Source organism: Candoia aspera, chromosome 6 (assembly GCF_035149785.1).
Source record: "Candoia aspera isolate rCanAsp1 chromosome 6, rCanAsp1.hap2, whole genome shotgun sequence".
In the NCBI taxonomy this organism is placed as follows: domain Eukaryota; kingdom Metazoa; phylum Chordata; class Lepidosauria; order Squamata; family Boidae; genus Candoia; species Candoia aspera.
In genome coordinates, this window is record NC_086158.1 from 94,995,517 (window position 1) to 95,009,896 (window position 14,380).

The following is a 14,380-nucleotide window of genomic DNA, read 5'->3' on the forward strand; positions in this document are numbered from 1 at the left end:
TGATGGAGGCATCATTTAACAACCTGAAAAACTGTCATGGAGAAAATCTATCTATGTGGTCACTAACTGTTGACACCAACTGGATGGCACATAATCAAATCAAGTATTTAGCATACTTTAGCATGTTATTACCAAATTATTTATATTCTTGCAAAATAAATAAGTCTATGATTGATTGTTTCTGCACCCATAATACAGGTGTACAACCAACTTCAAGATGCACGGTAACACCAAGCAAAATACAATGTATAAGAACAGTTTTGGTATTTTTCTCCTCACATAATTTACTCTCTGTTAAATTCTGAACTTTCCTTAGGAACACCATGTTATTGTTCCTTGCAGAAAGCCAAACCAAGACTCCAGAGATACCAAAAAGTAGTTCATCTAAAATAAAATTCCTGTAGTGCCATAGCTGATGCAAAATTGAGGACACCATTAGGGCATTTAAAATAATGTCTCACAGATCTGGCAACCTCACATTCTGAGCGAGGGCCAAAAGGCCATCCCAAGATGCTATAGCTATAGAAGAATGCCAACTGCTGGCACCAATATTGAAAAGGCTGTACTCATGTTACCATAGACTTATTTTTCTAAAGCTCTTAGCATCACTGCAAGAAGAGGATATTCAACATTCTTAGACCAGTAACAAGGATAATCCTTACTGTATAGTCCTTGTTTTGAAATTGAGAGACCTATTAAACTATCACCATGGTTTTGGGGAAAGACTCTCTCTCTCTCTCTCTCTCTCTCTCTATATATATATATATATATATATATATATATATATAAGCAGAGAACTGTGTAATTATTCAACATTTAGCTCCTAATTCTTTTAATTCTATTGCCCATCCTCTGATGCACACCCCATTTGTTATTCTTCACCATATCATAGCCATAAAATCTCTTCAGTTTCACAACCGGATCAAGGAAGGCAGAATGCTTGCCCTTTGGAACAATGTCCCTGAAGTTTTGCTCATGTGGATTTACCTGAAGAACCTACTCCTTTATCTGTGAGCTCCTTAAGTTTCAGGCTTAAACTTAAGGAACCTTTAAAGTTGTTGATTTTGCCAAAAAAAAAAAAAAGTGTAAATTATAATATCGCCACAACATATCATTGTCAATCAGAGTTATGAGACATGAGAAGGACAAAGAATACTTTGTTGGCAAATGTGATTTTTTTTTCGTAAACCTATTTCCCGGATTATGATAGATTTAATAATAATGCGAATGCAGATTGAGTCTAATTTCAGAGTACTTATTGTTCCCATGAAAGTTAGCCCTATTCAAATCCTATTGAAGATCTTATTCTGCTGGGTCAGAGTTGAATTACCTAACTACCATTCAATAGCCACCATTTTATAGTCCATAACATTTTTACGAGCCTCTCTGTTTATACATATCTGCCTTAGCTGCTCACTCATCAACTATATGAACACAAAAATAGAAGGACCGTGTATTTCCCCTTTGCAAAGTCTTCACTTCCTTATGGTCTGGAGAAAACATCTAATCACCATAGGTGAGCAAGTACTTACAGTATTTTGTTCATAGCTTGGATCCACAGTTATGAGCCCAACCATAATTTCTAAATAAACCTTCAATTGCTCATTTAATGGCCCTGCCTTAGAGCTTAATTTCTCCCCTTCCAAAAAACAAAAAGTGAAAATAAAGCCATTGAAAATCACCTTTTCAAAGTGAATTTAGGTGGTAGAGACAAGGACATATGCACACACATAAAAGGGTTGCTGACTAAAAGTTGCCCATGCACCACAGTGACTAGGTTCACCCAAAATGCTAAACAAACCACATTATGATAGTGTGACTCAGCTGCAATCCAGATTGATCTATTGTTACAAATATCAGCACATTTTATTACAATTTCTTCCTATTCCTATTCCAGAAAGCTTATTTTTCACTCTCATGTAATTGCTTTAATAATACTTGGTTTTCCATGATGAAAACATGAACCACCCACAGGATTGTATCTATTCAGATCAGTCAAGGGTACTGGGCTAAATGTCTTGTTAATATGTAAGTTCTGGAACATCACCCCCAGGAGGATCATTCAATGTCTTTGGGGTCACTTTGGGGTCACTGCATGAAGTCAAAATCTGGCATTACATAAACAAGCTAATATATTTTGCCTGGAAGGTTAAAAAAAAAACAACCTAAAACAGGTTCCAGTTCTGCAGGACATGGGGGAGCTCTTAGTTAATCCATAAGGTCTAATTTGCAACAAAATCCTTATTTTCTCCAAGCTGGACCTGATATCTATCAGAAAGCCAGGCTTCTGTTGAAACTGCAGATGACTGAAAGGTTAATGTTGCGACGTGGAGATAATGCCTTCCAATTTCATCCATCAAATTGTGTTGCCTCTCCATTTGCTTGGAGGTTGGTAAACCATCAGAGATTTAGAAAGCAGTGTCTCAGCTTTCTTGGGTCTGAACCATGAGTTCCTTTCTGTAGAGAGCTATTGTTGCCATGAAAGTAAACTTTTGGTTACAAGAGAAGCAGAAATTTATTTTTTTTAAAAAAAGATTGTCATGCATTCTGCAGAAGCCCTATTTTAATATCCAGAATATTAGGCTGTGCTTTTTCAAAACAATGCAAAGGTATTCTTCAGTTTCTTAAATTAAGTCACTTAATTCTTATTTTCTTAATTCTAACCCTGACTAGCAAAATGTTAACAGCTGATTTATAAATCTGTTTGGTGCCATTTAAGTCAGAGTTCTCACAGACAGGGCTCCTGTGAACGAATCAGCATTTGGATACCCGTTGAGATACTATTGTTAAAGAAAATAATTGTGTGACACGATGTGGGTGTAGGGGAAGGGTGCATGCATGTGGGTACACATGCCTCAGTGGGGTGTTGACAGAATTACCCATTACTGATTATAAAACACTTGGAGTTCCTTAAGCGCTCCAGAAAGAACACCAAATTGCACAATTGTTTACAGCAGAATTGCTTATTCGAATGAGCCCCTATTTCTCCAAGGAGCAGTTGCAACCAAGCCAGATCTTGCAAAACTATTCTGTGGTGGATGTGAGAGGAGCACCTTGTGAAATTGTGTTAAAGAAGGTTGGACATCCCTCATGACAGCAGAGTTGGATTTTTATATTTAATTTCCAAAATGCTTTCCTGCCTAAAATCAGGGCTTCTTAATGAAAGCAGAGAGTGCAATTGTGTCTGGATGTAATGGTTGCCTATCCTAAAGTATTCTCAGACTCACAAGTGAGAGCTTGAATAAAATCTGGTTTATTTAAGAATAGTATGCAAGTACAAAGAAAGCTGAGAATGAGCAAAAGCGTGCCAAATACAAACTAAAAACCCTCAGTGTGAATGTAAGCCCTCCCCCTCGTACAACCGTTTCAAATTCCCCATCGCAGGTGCTCCTAACGAGTTCTGCTAATCAATGGGTAAAAAGGACCTTGAACACAAACGATAACCCAAACACATTCCATCCCCATGAAAACAGATAGAAAGCCTGGTACGAGGTCTCCCAGCAGCTCCCTCCCAACCGGAACGCACGTCAGCACCATGGCATGCGAAACGTTACGATGTACATTAAACATTGCAATGATGAACATGACATACCGCCCCCCCCCAAAAAAAAGACAGAAGAAAATCCCAGTAATACATAACAGGAAAAGGAACAATTAAGCCACAGGCTTCAAAGTAAGCTAGGTGAAAGCGGTGAATTAAATCAGGAGCATTGACGTGGTGAGCAGGCACCCACTCAGGGTGGGGGAAGTGCTTCCAACGAACTAGGTACTGCAGGGAGTTGTGAAGCTTGCGGGAGTCAACAACCTCCTTAATTTCAAAGTCTTGTTGGCCATCGATCATGATAGGAGCAGGCGGAGGAGCTGTGGGGTGCCAGTGGACAGAGTGGTGGACTGGCTTGAGTAAGCTGCAATGGAAAACAGGGTGTAAGCATTTCAAATTGTGGGGCAAGTCGAGCTTGACAGTAACAGGATTGATAAGAGCAACAATGGGGAATGGCCCGATGAATTTGGGGGAAAGCTTCTTTGAAGGTTGAGGGGATTTTATGAATTTAGTGGAAAGATAAACCTGATCCCCAATTTTGAAGGTGTGCTGCAGAGAACGGTGTTTGTCAGCATGGAGTTTGTAGGTAGCCTGAGCATCACTTAGAGCCTGCCGAATTACCGGCCAGGAATCAGCCAGCTGTGCAGCCCAATCGTGAGCCGAGCAGGAGGTCGAAGGGGGGTGGGGCAATTCAGGGATGGGAACAAAGTCCTGGCCGAAAACAACCCAGAAAGGGATTTGCCCAGTACTCTGGTGAACGGTGTTGTTGTAAGCCACTTCTGCAAAGGGCAGGGGTTCGACCCAATTGTCCTGATGGTAGTTGGTGTAGGAGCGAAGAAATTGCTCCAGGGTTGAGTTAAGAATCTCAGTAGATCCGTCCATCTCTGGATGCGACGCCGTTGACAACGCTTGTTCAGTGTCAATCAATTTCAAAAAGGACCGCCAAAATTGGGAGGTAAATTGTGTGCTGCAGTCGGTCACCAAACGGGAGGGGCAGCCGTGGAGACAGGAGATGTGGAACAGAAAGAGACGAGCCAGCTGCTGAGCAGACGGCAGTGAGGTGCATGGAATAAAATGGGCTTGTTTGGAGAAGAAATCTTTTACAACCCAAATGAAAGTTTTCTTTTGACTGGGTGGGAGGTCAATGATAAAGTCCATAGAGATCTCGGCCCAGGGACGAGATGGGCTGGCAACAAGCTGGAGAAGCCCTTGTGGTTTCCCCATTTTCCATTTTGACATGACACAGACAGGGCAAGAAGCAACATAGTCTTTAACATCCCACCGCAGCGAGGGACACCAAAATTGGCAGCGGACCAAATGCAGCGTTTTGACAAAACCAAAATGGCCCGCCAATTTATCATCATGGGAGCGGTGTAACACCAAAGCATGCAAGGTTTCAGGCACATAAAGGTGGTGGCCCACCCATGCGAGATCATCCTTGAAGGAAACTTTATCTCGATTAGCCAGCAACCAAGTGTCAGATTTCACTGCTTGAAGAAAGTTGGTTTGCAACTGACAAGGGAGCGGTGCTCCTTGGGTTTGTGAGGGGGTGGGGCCCTGAGCTGGTGGAGCATGGGTCTGGCTGCGGGTGACAGCAGCCAGTCCCAATTGTGGTAAAGAGAGAACAGTACCAACCACTTGAAGGCTTTGGTCAAAGTCCTGAGGCAAGTGGGACAAAGCGTCCACGAGAAAGTTTTTCTTGCCGGGTATGAACTTCAACTGGAAGTTAAACCGACTGAAAAATTGAGCCCAGCAAATTTGTTTTGGGCTAAGGTGGCGGGGGGTGCGAAGAGCCTCTAAATTCCTGTGGTCCATCCAAACTTCGAACGGGTAGGCAGCACCCTCAAGGAGGTGGTGCCAAGTTTCTAAAGCAGCTTTAACAGCAAAAGCCTCCTTTTCCCAAACATGCCACCGGCGCTCAGCCTCAGAAAATTTCCTGGATACATAAGCGCAGGGTTTCAGGATGTTGTCAGAGTCTTTTTGCAACAATATAGCCCCAATAGAAAAGTCAGAGGCGTCTACTTGTACAACGAAGGGGCGTTCAGGATCAGGGTGCCTCAAAATAGGTTCTGCGGTAAAGAAAGTCTTTAGTTTCTCAAATGCAGCCTGGCATTCTGGTGTCCAATTCAACACCGCCCCAGGATGTTTTACCTTGCATGTTTCCCCCAACCCTTTCGTGTGAAGCAGGTCAGTGAGGGGCAAGGCAATTTCAGAGAACCCCTGAATGAACTGGCAGTAATAGTTGCTGAACCCCAGAAAACTTTGCATCTGCCGTCGGGTGTGAGGGCGTTCCCAAGTTAAGATGGCCTAATCTTTTCAGGGTCCATCTCGATCCCCTTGTCAGAGACTCAATAGCCCAAATAGTCCAGTTGGATTTTGTGGAATTCACATTTGGACAGCTTGGTATACAGCTTGGCTGCCCTTAGTTTTTCCAACTCCTGCTTAAGAAGGTGTTCATGCTCCTCCTCATTTTCAGAGTAGATAAGTACATTGTCCAAGTAGACCAAGACCCCTTTAAATAAGTGATCATGAAACACTTCATTAATCAATTGCATGAACACTCCAGGCGCGCCGGCTAAGCCGAACGGGAGGACTTTGTATTGGAAGGAGCCTAACGGGCAATTAAAAGTGGTTTTCCACTTGTCTCCAGCTCGTATGCATATGCGAAAGTAGGCTTCGCATAGGTGGAGCTTAGAGAAAATTTTCCCTTTTGATAGGTGGGCTAACATGTCTTTCATTAGAGGCAAAGGATATTTGTTACATAGGGAGACTGAATTTAACCCCCAATGTTGTTGTTTATTTGTTTAGTCGCTTCCGACTCTTCGTGACTTCATGGACCAGCCCACGCCAGAGCTTCCTGTCGGTCGTCAACACCCCCAGCTCCACCAGGGACGAGTCCGTCACCTCTAGAATATCATCCATCCACCTTGCCCTTGGTCGGCCCCTCTTCCTTTGGCCTTCCACTCTCCCCAGCATCAGCATCTTCTCCAGGGTGTCCTGTCTTCTCATTATGTGGCCAAAGTACTTCAGTTTTGCCTTTAATATCATTCCCTCAAGTGAGCAGTCTGGCTTGATTTCCTGGAGGATGGACTGGTTTGATCTTCTTGCAGTCCAAGGCACTCTCAGAATTTTCCTCCAACACCACAGTTCAAAAGCATCTATCTTCCTTCTCTCAGCCTTCCTTATGGTCCAGCTCTTGCAGCCATGTGTTACTACAGGGAACACCATTGCTTTAACTATGCGGGCCTTTGTTGTCAGTGTGATGTCTCTGCTCTTAACTATTTGATCGATATTTGTCATTGCTCTTCTCCCAAGGATTAAGCATCTTCTGATTTCCTGACTGCAGTCAGCATCTGCAGTAATCTTTGCACCTAGGAATACAAAGTCTTTCACTGCTTCTATGTTTTCTCACTCTATTTGCCAGTTATCAATCAAGCTGGTTGACATAATCTTGGTTTTTCTGAGGTTTAGCTGCAAGCCAGCTTTTGCACTTTCTTCTTTCACCTTCATCATAAGGCTCCTCAGTTCCTCTTCGCTTTCAGCCATCAAAGTGGTATCATCTGCATATCTGAGATTGTTAATGTTTCTTCCAGAGATTTTAACTCCAGCCTTGGATTCCTCAAGCCCAGCATGTCGCATGATGTGTTCTGCATACAAGTTGAATAGGTAGGGTGAGAGTATACAGCCCTGCCGTACTCCTTTCCCAATCTTAAACCAGTCCCTTGTTCCGTGGTCTGTTCTTACTGTTGCTACTTGGTCGTTATACAGATTCTTCAGGAGGCAGACAAGATGACTTGGTATCCCCATACTGCTAAGAACTTGCCACAATTTGTTATGGTCCACACAGTCAAAGGCTTTAGAATAGTCAATAAAACAGAAATAGATGTTTTTCTGAAACTCCCTGTCTATTTCCATTATCCAGAGGATATTGGCAATTTGGTCCCTAGTTCCTCTGCCTTTTCTAAACCCAGCTTGTACATCTGGCAATTCTCACTCCATGAACTGCTGAAGTCTACCTTGCAGGATCTTGAGCATTACCTTACTGGCATGTGAAATGAGTGCCACTGTTCGATAATTTGAACATTCTTTAGTGTTCCCCTTTTTTGGTATGGGGATATAAGTTGATTTTTTTCCAATCTGATGGCCATTCTTGTGTTTTCTAGATTTGCTGGCATATAGCATGCATTACCTTGACGGCATCACCTTGCAAGATTTTGAACAGTTCAGCTGGGATGCCGTTGTCTCCTGCTGCCTTGTTATTAGCGATGCTTCTTAAGGCCCATTCAACCTCACTCTTCAGGATGTCTGGCTCTAGCTCACTGACCACACCGTCAAAGCTATCCCCAATATTGTTATCCTTCCTATACAGGTCTTCTGTATATTCTTGCCACCTTTTCTTGATCTCTTCTTCTTCTGTTAGGTCCTTGCCATCTTTGTTTTTGATCATACCCATTTTTGCCTGGAATTTACCTCCAATGTTTCTAATTTTCTGGAAGAGACCTCTTGTCCTTCCTATTCTATTGTCTTCTTCCACTTCCACGCATTGCTTGTTTAAAAATAATTCCTTATCTCTTCTGGCTAACCTCTGGAATTTTGCATTTAATTGGGCATATCTCCCCCTATCACTGTTCCCTTTTGCTTTCCTTCTCTCTTGGGCTACTTCTAGTGTCTCAGCAGACAGCCATTTTGCCTTCTTGGTTTTCTCTTTCTTTGGGATGTATTTTGTTGCCGCCTCCTGAACAATGTTGCAAACTTCTGTCCAGAGTTCTTCCAGGACCCTGTCTACTAAGTCCAGTCCCTTAAATCTATTCTTCACCTCCACTGCATATTCCTTAGGAATATTAGTGAGCTCATATCTAGCTGATCTGTGGGTCTTCCCTAATCTCTTTAGTCTGATTCTAAATTGTGCAAGAAGAAGTTCGTGATCTGAACTACAGTCAGCTCCAGGTCTTGTTTTTACTGACTGTACAGATGTCCACCACCTTTGGCTGCAAAGGATGTAGTCACTCTGATTTCTGAATGATTATCCATTCCATGTATAAAGCCATCTCTTAGGTTGTTGGAAGAGAGTGTTTGTTATTAACCCCCTGATAGTCCATACAAAGTCTGAGCATTCCATCTTTCTTTTTCCGGAAGAGCACAGGCGCTCCAACTGGGGAATTGGCAGTTTCAATGAACCCGCATGACAGGTTTTTGTCAATGAACTTGCACAATGCCTCTAGTTCTTTCTTAGTCATTGGGCAAATTTTTGGTTTGGGCAGTTGCGCGTTGGGAAGCAACTCAATTGCACAGTCAGTTTTGCGATGGGGTGGCAGATGGTCTGCCTCCATTTCCCCAAAGACATCCGCAAAGTCTCGATAGCGGTCCGGCAGTCCTTCCAACTGTGGCAAGCTGGGATGCGGCGCTGCAATTGCAGCCCTTGCCCCCCCACCACATTTAAGTGTCTCCCCACTGTAGGGGCTTGGTAAAACCCATCTCTAAAGGTAAGGGTCCGGTGCTCCCAATTTATATATGGGCTTCGCCAAGTTAACCAGGGGATCCCTAGAATTACGATGGGATCGCCAACAGGTGCAATGATGAATTTTAAAGCCTCTTTGTGGCTGCCCATTTGCATTGCTACATTTCCAGTGAAATGAGTTGCTGGACCCCCCACCCCCACCCTGCCGTTGACCCGTCTAGCTGGGTGAAGATCAAAGGCTGCTGGAGAGGAAAACTAGGTAGGTCTAGTGCAGCCAAACTAGGTAGGTCTAGTGCAGCCACTAGATCAGGGTGGATGAGGCACCTTGAACACCCAGAGTCAACCAGAGCCCAAACTTCCATGGTTCTAGTGCAGGAGCCCAGCTTCACTTTCACTGTCAGAGTGGGGCAATCAGCACTCACCATAGCATCCTCATGCCCATCCTCCTCCACCTGCCCCAGGGCGCAGTTCAAGGCAGGTGGCTGATGTTTCCCGCTGGTTCTTTTGCAGCATCCTCAACCTCTGTGTAGAGATATATGTCTTCTTCAATGTCGGTAGCACCTTTGGCTGCGGTTGTTCGATGCGATGCCTGGGGCGACTTGGCCAGGACTTTTGTTGCTCGATCTCTGGACTTGAGTTTCGGGCACTTGGTGGCTTGATGGCCTCCTTTTCCACAGTGGAGGCACTGTCCTTGCGCATAGCGGCAATCCTTCTCCTTGTCTCCTGCTCGGTTGCTCAGTGGTGCAGCTGTCACTCCACTCCAGGGTCCCCACGTCAGGGTTGTTGTTTTCTCAGTTCGCTGGGTCTGCATGTAGGTGCACTGGGCATGTTCAGCCTTACCAGCCAAACAGATCCACTCGTACAGTGCCTCTGGGTCATCCCTGCCTAGTGCCCATCTGAGGACATCTCGGTTAAGTCCTTCTTTAAATCGCTCGATGAGCGTTGATTGGGACCATTCAGGAACCTTGCCCACCAAAGCTTTGAATTCTAGGGCATATTCAGCTACCTAGGTCCTTGGGTGAGATCCTTGAGTGCTTCCTTAGCCCTGGCTTTGGCTAGGGTGTCCTCAAAAAACAGCTTCAAGGCGAACATGAAGTCTTCGAATGACCCAAGTTCAGGAGCGTCAGCCTCCGTCAGTTGGACATACCAGTCTGCTGCTCTGCCCTTCAGCTTAGGGGTAATGGCCAATATCTTAGCTTCCTCTGATGTGAAATACCACCCGTATTGCTTCATGTAGTTCTTTGCGTTGGTTATGAAAAAGGATAGTTTGGTGGGTTCCCCATCGAATTTGACAGCAAAGTCCTTCACCACCTTCCCTGTTGGAGGGGAACCAGCTGCACGCTGAGCAGCAGGGCCCCAGGACACCCCAGAGGACCCTCTTTGGGGTGAAGCTCTGTCGCGATGTCGTCTCCTGCCTCGGACCACCGGCGGTCCACTAGGAGGAAGGGGAGGGGGTTGCGGGGAGCGAGGACTCTCGTCGCGGCTTCCCTGGTCACCCATCGTGATCGACAGGGTTTTCGACAGGTCTTCCATCAAATCCATCCTCGCCTCCAACCTTCTCATCCTCTCAGGGTTCACTGATTCCTCCCTCCATCGGGCATCAGGTTGTTTCTCTGGTGCCACTTTGGTCGATTCCCCCTCGGGGGTCAGTGGGAACTGGTACTTCCAGGAAGCACCAGCTGTCTCTGCCTAGGTTCTCCCTCATCGCTGGATCCCCCCAGCTCAGGGCTTGAGCTGGAGCCCCTCGGGTAGAACAAAATGTCGGGGGGAAGGGGGCTCTTCGGTGCTGGATCAGCTTGCGGTTCCAGCACCCCGGACGTTGGTCTCAGTTCTGTCATTGTTAACTATTTTCCTCACAAGAATTACACTTGGAAGGAGTTAACGGGTATCACAAAAGATTCTCAGCTTTATGTAATGGTTGCCTATCCTAAAGTATTCTCAGACTCACAAGTGAGAGCTTGAATAAAATCTGGTTTATTTAAGAATAGTATGCAAAGAAAGCTGAGAATGAGCAAAAGCGCGCCAAATACAAACTAAAAACCCTCGGTGTGAATGTAAGCCCTCCCCCTCGTACAACCGTTTCAAATTCCCCATCCCAGGTGCTCCTAACGAGTTCTGCTAATCAGCGGGTAAAAAGGACCTTGAACACAAACGATAACCCAAACACATTCCATCCCCATGAAAACAGATAGAAAGCCTGGTACAAGGTCTCCCAGCAGCTCCCTCCCAACCGGAATGCACATCAGCACCATGGCATGCGAAATGTTACGATGTACATTAAACATCGCAACAATGAATATGACACTGGATTTACTTAGAAACGAACCCCATTGGATTCAATAGATTTTATTCCCAGATAATTAAGTATAGGATTTCAGCCTGGAAAACTTGTTCTGGTATTACGCTGCACATATGCTTGACTGCAGGCAATTTAAGTCTGGGGCCAAAGGGAGATAAGTACAAATTTGTTGGTTCAGGCAGGCAGAATATCTGTTGTATCATGTGAAGAAATACATATGTGAACCAGGTAACTTGGTCACGCTTTCCTGCCCACCATGATGGGAAGGGTTAAAGTTAGTACAATGCACATGCTACTACTAGTAGAACATCTTAGATTCATTTGGTACCAACTCCATCTGTAGCATCTTTAATAGAGATCCTTTATTTTTGCATCATTCAGTTTGAGTGAATGTGTGAAAGGCATGCTATGGGGGGACAGGCCCTAGGGAACACATTCCATAGTCTGTAAGCAATCCAGGAGAAATCTACCTCTGACATGCCAGAAGATGAGGACTTCCTTCAGACAACTTTTACTTCAGACCTTAATGGCTGGGTAGGTTTGTGACTGGAGCAGTGGTCCCTCAGGTGGTGTCTTAATGAGTAAATGAGCCACTAGTGAGCCACTGCTATTACTTTCTTTAAGTCCAGTGGGGCCCTTAATACAATGAAGAGAACCTGAGCATTGAATCTTATTTGTAGCAAGCAGTTTGCCCAAGCTGAAACAGATGAAGTATGCAAATTATTTAAGCTTAGGCAGTCTTCTAGCATAGTCAAAATACTATGCATTTATGAGCTCTTGTGTCTTGTTCCCTAAAATGCCAATTTTATCTTATTCTCAAGTTGCAAGAAATGAGAAATCTCTTTTCTTTGTACCTGCCATCCACTCATGAATTACTTGTAGATTTCCAGTAAGGTCATATGATTGAGAAACTGGAGCTGATGTTACTTAACTCATGGCCTTTAAAAGGACAGCTAAGCCCTTAGTACATGATCTCTATTCAGGTCTTCATAGAACATCAGAAATTGCAAAGTGAGTGAGTGGAGTTTTAGTTTGCTCTTTACTGGTGGGTCTTTTAGAGAAATAAGAAAATAAACTGTGATAGTGAAATACAGTAATGTGATATTGAAAACTGCCACCACTTCCTTATAAAAGCTGATCCTTTTGTCTTGTGCTCTATAGCTTTGATTAATTTCAACCAGTACTAGATTTTCCTAATTCATTGATATGCTGTCTTTGATTACTGAGTGTTTTCCATATCGGATTCTCAGATCTCTCTGGGCTTATCTCAGAATTATCTCTAGTTTTCATGGCTACTTGAATTTGCATCCAGTGACAGTATAATTTGTCTGCATTTGTTATCTCTTTGTTTAACACCTTGATTTAAAATGCAGCTGGTAAGTTGTCTCTTCTGAAGGCTTCACTAGGATGTCTGCTGCAAAAGAAAGTGGCATTTGTATAACTTTTCAGAATTTTGCAGAGGAGGAAAAATGAGCAGTTTTCTGTGCAAAACCATGCTGGTTTATATATTTTTATCCATCAGCTAGGGAATGAAGTCAGTGCATCCAATCAAATGAAGACCCTATTCATTTTATATTCCTGTGCTGTAATTTTTAATCAACTTACTTTAGAGTTGGGATCATGAAGAAATATAACAGCAGAATGATTATAATGCAGTGGAGAATTGTGCATGAAGTCCTTGGTTCAGTCCCTGGTTGTGGGGCTAAAACTGGGACCCAATGGCCCCATAAGTATTTCTAATACCATCTAGGCTAGCAGCTGATCAGATCATGGAGTCATCTTCAAGATTTATTTCTCTACCTAGTGAACTTAGCAGTAGCCTGCAGTTAGATAAATACTAAATAGTGCTGTGCAAAGCTTCGAATGGGGGATTTGAGGCAATGAAGCTTCAGTCGAATCACCCCATCCAAGCAGATTCACCAACTGAATCCATCTCAAAGCAGTGGACTGAATCAGGTGTCTCCAAGGTATCTGAAAAGCTTTCTGAAATGCTCTGAGGATTTGTTGGCTTTTCCGCTGCTTTGTACAGACTGCATAGAATGTTGCCATTTCAGTTCCCTACATGGAGAACAAGCAGGTTGAATATTGTAAGGACATTGACAGGAACAGTCCGACAATATGATTTACCAACTTGTTCAACTCTCTGTCAGAACTCTTCTGGGGTGACAGGACTAAGCTTGCGTTGGGCTTCATTCAGTTTTTCAACTCCCAGCTTCTGGAATGTGACCACCGGTGCTAAAGGACTGTTCCTCTTCCATGCTGGTCCTGCCAAGACAACTAGGCGCTGTGAGAAAGTGAATCTGGAATTGCTGTCTGCACTTGGGAAAAACATCTACAGCCAGGCAGAAATGCTTCCCTCCCCACTTCCCCAAGGCTTGGCACAGATCATGCCTTTTTCAGAAACCTGAAAGATGGGTCCATGCAATCATTCATTCATGCACGAATTTACTTACAAGCATCCATTCCAGCTGCCTGGCCAACTGAGCCACACCCTGAGGTTTTCAAGGACGTGTGGATGCCCAGAGGCAGCCTCACCCCACCCTTTTAAATGTAAGCATTTTAAATATGAGTTCAAGGCTGACCTGACTTTAAAATTCTGCACAGTTGGTGCAGGGTTAGATGTCTTCACTATGGGTAAAAGGGTGCCAGGTTAACACTTTCACCTTCTGAAAAGAGGGGTGCAATGGCAAAGACTATAAAGGCTACTTTCTCAGTGCCAGTCTCTTTCTCTCTGCCTTGCCTATTTCTGTGGCTCGGTATTTCATTATGCCAGCCTGTTTCTGCAACCTTTGGTATTTCAGGTCATTTCTGCACTAGGGGCTTATGGCTACTTCATTCCATCACTCAGCCATCACTCAAGTGATATAAAGCCTGTAACATGACAGTTATTTTGGGCACAGTGATAGGTGGGTGAATCTAGAAGACGTCACAGATTGCTAGTGCTGGAAGTTGTGAGGGTGTCCTTTCCAAAAAGAACTGTTTTCCACCTAGTTAGGCACCCCAGAAAACCCACTGATAGTCAGAGCAAAGCTACAGCATTCCAGAAGGCAAGTCTGTAGTCCTTCTTCTTAGGCCATGTTTT